Here is an 11,875-nt window from a genome sequence, read left to right as displayed (position 1 = left end):
AGATGAAAACCAAAAGCTGGAAATAACAACTTCAACAAAACAGCTTATTTTGGTAAAACACGGGTGAATAGTAAAACCTTCAGTCTCTCCTGAAGCTCCTGTAAAATCTTCTCCAGTATTGATCCCATGCATGTGTGTTCGTCAAAATCCCAAGGTAATACTTTTTCCAAAGACTCCATATTTATTTGAGTTAACTTGAAAATCTGAGCATTTTAGGCACCCATAGTAGTCACTTAGGGTGGAATCTCTTCAAATTTGTCATGACCCATTTGCAGAAACTTAGATTAGCATCTGTTCGCAAATGGGTTTCTTTGAATTGTTGCGAAAACCGCGTTACATCATCACCAATCCCATTTCAGCCAATTGGGTATTTCTGCAATGCCCTAACCTTTAGAATGTACAGTACCAATGGAGCTTCTGCAAATGAGAATTCTGAAAGTTCGGATAAAACTTCAACAAGTTTATGAGACAGGTTGATATTGAAAAAGAGATTCTTGCAAAAAAGAATAATCAGAAAGATTTTGGGTGAGCAATTGCACGGTTCTTGCAGTACCATCCGATTAATGAATTTGAGCCCTTCTTTGAAATGGAGCAGCACCTTGGAAATGGAGGGTTGTTCGCGACGGCTACGCCTTGGTTGCATTTACAGCGTGAATGCGATAAAGGAGGAAAACACGAGAGAGACACAGAGACAGAGATTAATTAATTTTTAGGCATTAAGTTTTGTATTTTAAATTTCTTAATTATAAATATTTAAGATAAAGTATATAAATATTTTTATTTGAGAGAGAGAGATTTATTAATTTCTAGGCATTAAATTTTTTTTTTAAATTGCTTAATTATAAATATTTAAGATAAAGTTTATAAACATTTTTATTTGAGAGAGAGAGAGAGAGAGATTTATTAATTTTTAGGCATTAAATTTTGTTTTATAAATTGCTTAATTATAAATATTTAAGATAAGGTTTATAAATATTTTTCTTTTAAAAATAAAGTATATTTAGTAATTCACTTTTATTTGTTAAGTGACACACCCCGATCGAAATCGAGATGTGCTGGCCGTCACGTGAGAGTGACGTACCCATATGCGCAAAGCGGAAGCGATAAAGAGTAAGGGAATACTAACAATTTAAAACCAATCAACTAACAATCCCAATTAAGAAAGGATGCTAGTGAGAGTTTAAGTGTATAAATATACTTTCAGAGCAATAAGAAAGTCTAGTTGCAGTCAAGTAGGATAATTACTAAGATACAACACCCGAAGGTGAATCCTACTTCTTCGGATTCTGTCAGAACACCGTGGGATTCCTCGTGGCCACCAAACTCTGCTATCTAAGACTTGGAGGGGCGAAAAACAAAGTTGAGTGGGTCAGTAAAAACATTCTTACATGAAAACCTTATTTGTTTTTGAATATATTAACCCCTCACCGTAAAACAAGTATATAGATACTTTCCCAGAAAATAGAATACATAAATATGTATATATTTCAAATCATGCTCAAAATCAAGATTCATATTTGTATGTATGCCATGCCTATATATATAATAGAATAAGCAATTTAGATAAGAATAGTTTCATAGAAATATAACATGTTAGTCGGAACCCTTGTGGTAGTCTGCACGGCTGAATACATAGCTTAAAGTCAATCTAACCGGAGTCACTACAATGACCTATACGGCAATACACTGCACAAGAGTCGGAACCAAATGCAAAGGTATGTACGACGATGATGGGTGTAATATAATTATGCTTAATACTACTCTCACATAATAGCCAGGCGAATAATCACTAGTCATCTACGAGTCGGAACCATAAATAAGGTCTGTACGAGAAGACTGTGCACCTAAATTGGATCCAATGTGAGCATATGGTGCGCGAGGTGACATAATAAACAGGCCTGTGTCATATCTCTGACTAAAATCACAATCACCTTACATGCAGTTTTATGAGCTCAACAATATTCAATCACATATCACATCATCGACAATTCACATAACCAAACATAACTTACCTGAGCTTACCTGAGCCTCCACAACACCATGCAACAATATGCATAATTATGATAATGCATATACTAAAATAAAATATAGGCATAGCATGGCATTTCAATCACATTTTCTTAAATACGTTTTCTCGAAAAAACGTCAAGTGTATATATATATATATATATATATATATATATATATTGAAAATAAATGCCCACTCACTGATATGAAGTCGAGTCGTAACCCCCATGCCTAGCCTGGCTACGCTCGTCCTCCGGATAGGTCTTGCCTATAGGAGAAGCAACTATATAAACATCACTTTAATGCACATATACAAAACTATGTAATAACTCTTCATACATAGCTCAAATTGGGTATATGAACATACCACAATGGCCTACACAAACTTAGGATCGTCCCCAAATTTTTAGAATAAATTTTCGAGGCCTCACGCGCCGCCACGCGCCGGCAAGTGCACGGCCAGACGTGCCCCCACGCGTGGCCAACCCTCACGAAATCCTAACTGCCGTTAGGAATATTCAATGGAATATTCCGTTAAAAGATAACGGAATTCGTCTAAACTAATTAACGGCGTGAGAATATTCCGTCAGACTTGACGGAATATTCCTTCATCTCCTACCTCCAGCTCCAGCAACCATCGCCGATGTTGGAAACTGGGCAATTTTTCAAACTCTTTAATCTCCCTCATTTCTTCACCATTTTTCATGCAATTTCCACCAAAATGAAGTTTAGGAGGTAAAGAATTGTGTTATACCTCTTTCACGCTTCGAATCACATGAAATCAAGTCGAAGAAGTCCTCGAACTCCGGCGACCTCTGCAAAGCTCCGTTTTCGAGCTTCCCGTGACCCAAATCTTACCAACAATGCACTCTGAGCATCGTGAGGACCTCCTTGAGCTCACTGTGGTCCTAAAATTCACAAAAACTCAAGGGTTTAAAAGCTGATAAATAGTACCCAAGTCGAAGGTTCATTTTCCGGGGTTTTCTGATGTCCAAAATTGTTCCAATTTATGCCAAAACAAACCAGAAGACTAGGAGATTACCTTTTGAGTCTTAGAACAGCTTGAAACCTCCACGAACTAGTTTGGTGTACTGTACACCCATGGCTCCCTTTCAAACTAGGGTTGTTCGAAGGTTTCCTTGCTGAAAATGGGTACCACTCGACTCGTAAGGATCCTAGGAACACACTGGAGACCTCAAAACCTTCGATCCGTGTTGCTTTGGTTTTGTTTGTGTGTGTCCATACAAGTTCAAAGAGAGAGAGAGAGAGAAAGAGAAAGGGAGAGAGAGAGAGTAGGTGGGTGTGTGGTCTAAAAACCACCAATCAAAATTAAAGGAACACCTAATTCTAATTGGGTCCAATAATAGAGGAATAAAACTAATAGGTCCACAACCCTAAGTCAAAACCACAACACTCCATAATAATTCTCAATGTCCAATGGTATTTAGATAATTTCACGTTGTCAATAATTAAATAATATACTTCTCTAGGACGGGCTGTGACAATCTCCCCACCTTATAAAATTTCGTCCTCGAAATTACATACAACAGATACATCCACTAATACTCATAAAACAACCTTGGATGCATCTCTCTCATCTGATCCTCTGTCTCCCATGAAGCTTCTTCCACTCCATAATACTTTTACCAAGTACACCATCTTATTTCTCAGGACTTCCTCTTTCCAATCCAAAATAGTCACTGGTTCCTCATCATAAGTCAAGTCCGGATTAATCTCCAAGGCTGAACCGGAATCACAAGCGACGAATCTGCAACATAATAACGAAGCATCGAAACCTGAAATACATTATGCACCTTAGCCAATTCTGAAGGCAACTCAAACTTGTAAGCATTTCACCGATTCTTTTAGTAATCAAAGACGGCATGATGTACTTAGGTTTTAGCTTGCCTTTCTTTCCAATCCCTACTATCTCTTTCCATGGTGTAAGCTTAAAAAATACCCAATCATTAACCTTGTATACCTGATCAGTAGCATGCCTGACAGCTAGGCTCTTTTGTCGATCTGAGGCCGTTTTCAGGTTAGGCTTAAGTGCCTGAATATTCTGAGTAGTCTCCTTTACTAACTAAGGGCTTTAAATTTTTCAAACCGTTCGTGGTTGAACTTTTTGCTCCCCAAAATACCTTCCGTCGACAAGTCCTAAAAATTTTGATACACATGACACCATTTTCATGGGCTTTATGGTGTCACTCTAGGAAAACTTTTTTCAACAGATCCGTAAGCCCAAATCTCTTTTCCATAAAATAGATAAATAACTGTTGCACTTGCTGGAAAGGTCACTGCTCCTTCACTGAAGAATAATGTGCTGACTTAATAAGCCAATCAACTATCATCCAAACTCCATCGTAACCATTTATGTACGAGGAAGTTTGTACACAAAATCCATAGTGACAATTTCCATTTCCACTGTGGAACCGACAGTGGTTGCATCAATCCAAAAAGTTTCTTCCTTTTTACTTTAATTTGTTGACAATTGGTACACTTATTAACATATTCAGCAATTTCTCTTTTCATACCTGGCCAATAATAAAATGGTCGAATGGTATGATACATTTTAGTACTTCTAGGATACATCGCATAAGCTGAATTATGTGTTTCATCCAAAATTGCTTTCTTAATTCCACATCATTAGGCACATACATCCTACTCTCTTGCATAAGTATGCCATCTGATTTTCTAACTCTGAGGTCTTTCTTTTTCTCTTCATTCCTTGCCTCGATTAATTCTTGAATTTCTTTATCAATCCCCTGGGCATCGAGTATACAATCCACTAAAATTGGCCTAATTTGAAAATTAGCCAATAAAGCTTACTCTCGTTCTTTCACCTTAAGCTTCACTCTAGAAGATCTCAAATCCACAAGAAGATGAACACAATAAGCATACAAAGCATTAATTCTCACTTGAGCCTTCGTACTAAGTGTATCAGCAGCAACATTTGTACGATTACTCTGGTCATGCAATCATAGTCACTAAGCAACTTCAACCATCTTTGTTGCCGAAGATTAAGGTCTTTCTGAATAAAATATATTGGAGACTCTTATGATCTATAAAAAACATCTTGCATTTCTCACCGTAAATATAATGTCTCCATAACTTCGAAGCAAAGATGATAGCTGCTAATTCCAAGTCATGAGTAGGGTAAGTCTTTTCATAAGGTTTCAATTGTCGTGAAACATAGGCAATCACCCTACCATGTTGCATCAACACATATTTAAGACCATTCAACGAGGTGTCACTGTAGACCACAAAATTTCCACTATCATCTGGGAGTGCTAAAACAGGTGTATGAGTAAGATAATACATTCAGCTGCTGACAACTTTGTTTACAATTTTCATCCCACTCAAACTTAACCTCTTCCTTGTCAACTCGTTAATGGCAAAGTAATGACTAAAAAAAATTTCCTTAACAACTGCCTATAGTAGCCTGCTAAGCCAAGAAAGATCCTTACCTCAGTCACGATTCGCGGTTGTTCCAAATCCTCCATCGCTGCTACCTTTTAAGGATCCACTTGAATACCTTGAGCAGATATCGCATGTCCCATAAATGCCACTTGATTCGTCCAACATTGGCATTTACTAAACTTGGCATACAACCGATGTTCTCTCAATTTCTTTAATACCAAGTTAAAAAATGTCAAACATTGTCTGTTTTCAACTTAGAGTATACTGGAATATCGTCAATGAAAACAATAACAACTTGCATAGATACTGCTAGAATACTTGATTCATCAAACCCATGAAACCAACAGGCACATTCGTTAATGTGAATGGCATCACCAAAAACTTATAAAGACCACAATAAGTCCTAAAATCAATCTTAGGAACGTCTTCACCGCTAATCTTCAACTGATGATAACCAGTCCTCAAATTAATCTTTGAAAACACACAGGCACCTCCAAATTGATTAAACAATCATCAATGCGCGCGCGGTATTGGATAATGGTTCTCAATCGTTACCCGATTCAATTACCTATAATCAATGCATAGCCTTAATGTCCCGTCTTTCTTTCTCACAACAAAACTGGGGCTCCCCAAGATAATGTACTAGGTTAAATGGAACCTTTATCAACCAATTCCTATAACTGAATTTTTCAATTTCCTTAACTCAGCAGGAGCCATTCTTTAACATAAGATCTGTACTTGGAAATAAATCAATAGCAAACTCCACAACTTTGTCTGGCGGCAATCTAGGTAACTCATCCGGAATTATAACAGGAAAATGTCTAACCACCTTACATTTTCCACATTACTCAGAGTAGCATCATTTAGCACTACATGAGCTAAGTATCCTTGGCAGCTTTTCGATAACCATTTCTTCGCTCTCACAATAGAAATAAGGACATACCTCAATCCACTTTGCTCATCCATAAAAGTAACCTCTGGTGATCCAACACGATGAAAAGTAACTGATTTCCCGTAGCAATTTATATTGGCATGATCAATACGAGCCTAAGTAACATCGAAATCCACCATATCTAAAGGGATAGGATTTGCTGGCATAATATATCTTCCACCATCACTGGACACCCTGAATAAATACAATACTAACATGGAATGACCTACTTGTTACTTGCTTAACGAATCCAACGCATAAGTTATTAATATTACGGTCTGCAGCCTGCAATACTGATAACTCACTGTTGTCTTGATAAGTAAGTAATAATTCCCAATGGTGCAATATTAACATCTTGTCCTTTATTGGAAAATACATATGCACGCTTCGATCGTGCTCATTCACCACCTTCTTTGGCAACATCGTCCAAAATATAAAATTTCTACATTCACAATCAATGAACTCTGGCAAAGTGACCAAAATGATTAACGTGCCCATAATCAAGTCCAAATAATTTTGAGCATCTTGCAGTGATATGTTAACAAGTCATTGGCTTATTGGCGTCCTTCACAACCTCTATTAGCTTGATTTCTTCGCCCCTACACACCACAGCCCATCAGACCATAACTACTAGATCCAGGAACTTGCTGGATCGGCTAGTGGTGGCAAAGAAGACTGTTAGGCATCTACTGCTTATGGGGACAATTTGCAGCTCTATGTCCCATTTGTCCACATGTAAAACATCCACTGCTTCTTCGTCTACACTCTCTAAAGTGTCTATTATTGTACCCACGACACAAAGGTACATTTCCTTTACCAATATATCCCTGCCTCTGGGACTTGGGACCTCTAGTGAATCTACCACCTCTTCTCAGATCAGTAGCACTAAAACTTCCGCTAGAAGAACTAGAATTAGTGAATTAGTTTCACTTCTTTTGAAGCTCTGAGTTTTACAAAGTCCTTGAGATGACTGACCTTAACTTTTATCATCTTTCCTCTGATTCCCATTATTTTCCTTTTCTTCATCACTATCGTTGAACATATTCTCAGAGTCCTCAAAAAAATCTCGTAGAACTCCTAGTAAGAAGCACAATGGGTAATGGTCCCCAAAGAACACCACATCTTCTTATTACTTAGTTAAAAATGACGTAACATCTTAACCGGATTAGCAGCAACATTCGAATGGTAACGAGACAAGTCAATAAACCTTCTATAAGGCCCATCCATCGTCCTCTTTCCTTGTCTCAAATTGTAAACTCTTGTTTCGTACCATTCATATATGCCGGAGGAATAAATCTTTTCTTAAACAATTCCTTAAACAATTCTCAATTAGCAATTTCCTCTGGTGTCAATTGATAAGCCTCCTGACCCTACCAGGATGCGAACCAAGTAGTCGTCTTGATCCACCTTTCAAAAAGAAGATTCCTTTGACTTGTATAACGCGGAACGCTTTTTCGCAACGATTGAGCCAACACATTGCTCCCTCAGGTCCTTTATTTTTTTTTCCATAAAGTGATTCGGTTTCAACTTATAACCAATCTCAAAATGAGTCCTTTAAGAATGACGGACTGAATCATATTAGCAATAACTTCCCCTAACTGAGCTATATCAAGGAAACTAGGCTCATCTGAATAACGTGGCTCTCTACGAGGCGGTATAGTTCAGACAGAAGACACTAGGAAATTCTTAAGATATACAGGACTACAACCTAGGCTCTGATACCATTTGTCATATCTCGGCCCAGGGTAGACCACTTCCCGGGCCCGTTCCACAATCGTAGCACGATATTGTCCGCTTTGGGCCCCGACCACGCCCTCACGGTTTTGTTTCTGGGAACTCACGAGCAACTTTCCAGTGGGTCACCCATCTTAGGAGTGCTCTGGCCTCCTTCTCGCTTAACTTCAAAGTTCCTACGAAACCCGAAGTCAGTTAGCTCCCAGAATGCCTCGTGCTAGGTAGGGATAAGAAAATACATTTAAGGATCACTCCCCTGGACGATGTGGGATGTTACAATCCACCCCCCTTAGGGGCCCGACGTCCTCGTTGGCACACTTCCGACCAGGGATCGGCTCTGATACCAAATTGACACACCCCGACCGAAATCGAGACGTGTTGGCTGTCACGTGAGAGTGACGTAGCCATATGCACAAAGCGGAAGCGATAAATAGTAAGGGAATACTAACAATTTAAAACCAATCAACTAACAATCCCAATTAAGAAAGGATGCTAGTGAGAGTTTAAGTGTATAAATACACTTTTAGAGCAATAAGAAAGTCTAGTTACAGTCAAGTAGGACAATTACTAAGATACAACACCCGAAGGTGAATCCTACTTCTTCGGATTCTGTCAGAACACCGTGGGGTTCCTCGTGGCCACCAAACTCTGCTATCTAAGACCTGAAGGGGCAAAAAATAAAGTTGAGTGGGTCAGTAAAAACATTCTTACATGAAAACCTTATTTTTCTTTGAATATATTAACCCCTCGCCGTAAAACAAGTATATAGATACTTTCCCAGAAAATAGAATACATAAAATATGTATATATTTCAAATCATGCTCAAAATCAAGATTCATATTTATATGTATGCCATGCCTATATATATAACAGAATAAGCAATTCAGGTAAGAATAGTTTCATAGAAATATAACATGTTAGCCGGAACCCTTGTGGTAGTCTGTACGGCTGAATTCATAGCTCAAAGTCAATCTAACCAGAGTCACTACAATGGCCTATACGGTAATATACTGCACAAGAGTCGGAACCAAATGCAAAGGTCTTTACGACGATGATGGGTGTAATATAGTTATGCTCAATACTACTCTCACATAATAGTCGGGCGATAAATTGCTAGTCACCTACGAGTCGGAACCATAAATAAGGTTTGTATGACAAGACTGTGCACCTAAATTGGATCCAATGTGAGCATATGGTGCGGGATGTGACATAATAAACAGGCATGTGTCATATCTCTGGCTAAAATCACAATCACCCTACGTGCAGTTTTATAAGCTCAACAATATTCAATCACATATCACATCATCGACAATTCACATAACCAAACATAACTTACCTGAGCTTACCTGAGCCTCCACAGCACCATGCAACAATATGCATAATTATGATAATGCATATACTAAAATAAAATATAGGCATAGCATGGCATTTCAATCACATTTTCTTAAATACGTTTTCTGGGAAAAACGTCAAGTGTGTGTGTGTGTGTGTGTGTGTATATATATACTGAAAATAAATGCCCACTCAATGATATGAAGCCGGGTCGTAACCCCCATACCTAGCCTGGCTACGAATAACTCTTCATACATAGCTCAAATTGGGTATATGAGTATACCACAGTGACCTACACAAACTCAGGATCGTCCCCAAATTTTTAGAATAAATTTTCGAGGCCTCACGTGCCGGTGAGTACACGACCAGACGCGCCCTCACGCGCGGCCAACCTTCACGGAATCCTAACTGCCGTTAGGAATATTCTATGGAATATTCCGTTAAAAGCTAACTGAATCCGTCTAAACTAACGGTGTGAGAATATTCCGTCAGACTTGATGGAATATTCCTTCACTCCTACCTCCAGCTTCGACAACTGTCGCCGGCACCGGAAACTGGGTAATTTTTCAAACTCTTTAATCTCCCTTATTTCTTCACCAGTTTTCATGCAATTTCCACCAAAATGAAGTTTAGGAGGTAAAGAATTGCATTATACCTCTTTCACGCCTCGAATCACATGAAATCAAGTCGAAGAAGTCCTCGAACTCCGACGACCTCTGCAAAGCTCCGTTTTCGAGCTTCCCGTGACCTAAATCCTACCAACGATGCACTCTGAGCATCGTGAGGACCTCTTTGAGCTCACTGTGGTCCTAATATTCACAAAAACTCAAGGGTTTAAAAGTTGATGAATAGTACCCAAGTCGAAGGTTTATTTTCCAGGGTTTTCTGAAGTCCAAAATTGTTCCAATTTATGCCAAAACAAACCAGAGGCCTAGGAGATTACCTTTTGAGTCTTAGAACAGCTTGAAACCTCCACGAACTGGTTTAGTGTACTGTACACCCACGGCTCCCTTTCAAACTAGGGTTTCTCGAAGGTTTCCTTACTGAAAATGGGTACCACTCGACTCGTAAGGATCCTAGGAACACACTGGAGACCTTAGAACCTTCGATCCATGTTGTTTTGGTTTTGTTTGTGTGTGTCCATACGAGTTCAAAGAGAGAGAGAGAGAGAGAGAGAGAGAGAAAAAGAGAGAGAGTGAGAGAGTATGAGAGAGAGCACGGGAATGAGAAAGAGAGAGTAGGTGGGTGTGTGGTCCAAAAGCCACCAATCAAAACTAAGAGAACACCTAGTTCTAATTGCGTCCAATAATAGAGGAATAGAACTAATAGGTCCACAACCTTAAGTCAAAACCACAACACTCCATAATAATTCTCAACGTCCAAGGGTATTTAGGTAATTTCACACCGTCGATAATTAAATAATATACTTCTCTAGGACGGGATGTGACATTAAGAAAATTAAATTAATGACATATATAATATTATACCTTTTTTATCAATTCACACAGTAACAGTTGTTTTACGTAAAATTTTATCAAACAATATCATACTGCTTTTTTTTCTTTTCCAAAAGCACTTTTACAAAAAAGTTTACCAAACACTCTACTGTTTTATTTCACAACTGCTTATTCTCACATCACAGCAGAAGCATTTTTTTTTCAAAGCACAACAATACCAAACCAGCCCTAAATATGTCCAAAAAAAGTTGTACCATTTTTTCCTTCACACTTTTGCTCTAAAAAAAATAAAACTAAAAAACAAAAAAATCTCACATCATGCACTTAGTACTACGGTCTAGTAGTATTTCTTTTCACTTGTAAGTGAGATGTCTTAGGTTCAATTCGCGACAAAGGCGAATTTGAATCATATTATTATTAGTCCATTAAGTAGCTAAGCACACCTCCCTCCCTCAATATAAATAATATTGTTTGTCAAAAAAAAATAAGGCCAACATCACCACCATTTCTATATCTCTCGTCCAAGAATAGCCATTTTTATCTGGGCAAATTATTTATATAACCCATATGAGAATTTGACAATTTGTTAGTTGATCATCGTCCTCAATTTTAATCTGGGCAGTAATTCTTCATCACCTCACGTTGACCCACTTATCCCACAGAAATTAGACAATTGTGAAGCTCTGCTTCAACAAGAACTTTGAATTTTCAATCTAATTTTCTTGACGGCGTCGAATGATGAGAATGATTGAGGCTTGACTAATCCTCACGGAATTTCTGGTAGGTATTTCTTGACAGTTTTGAAATGAAATCGGTGGCTCTTATCTGCCCTTTGCCCGCTTTCTGCAACTCTTCTTTGGGGTTTCTCAGAACGGCGACAAATCCAAGAGGCGTACGGTGGGGTTGCCTAATGGGTGGGAGGAAGAAGCTGGTTTTGAAGATGGATGTGGGAGCGGGGAAAAAGAAGTAGATGGGAGGGGCGAGGCGGAGCAGA

The sequence above is a fragment of the Malus sylvestris genome, chromosome 14, assembly GCF_916048215.2.
Source record: "Malus sylvestris chromosome 14, drMalSylv7.2, whole genome shotgun sequence".
NCBI lineage: Eukaryota > Viridiplantae > Streptophyta > Magnoliopsida > Rosales > Rosaceae > Malus > Malus sylvestris.
This window is presented reverse-complemented; position numbering follows the sequence as displayed.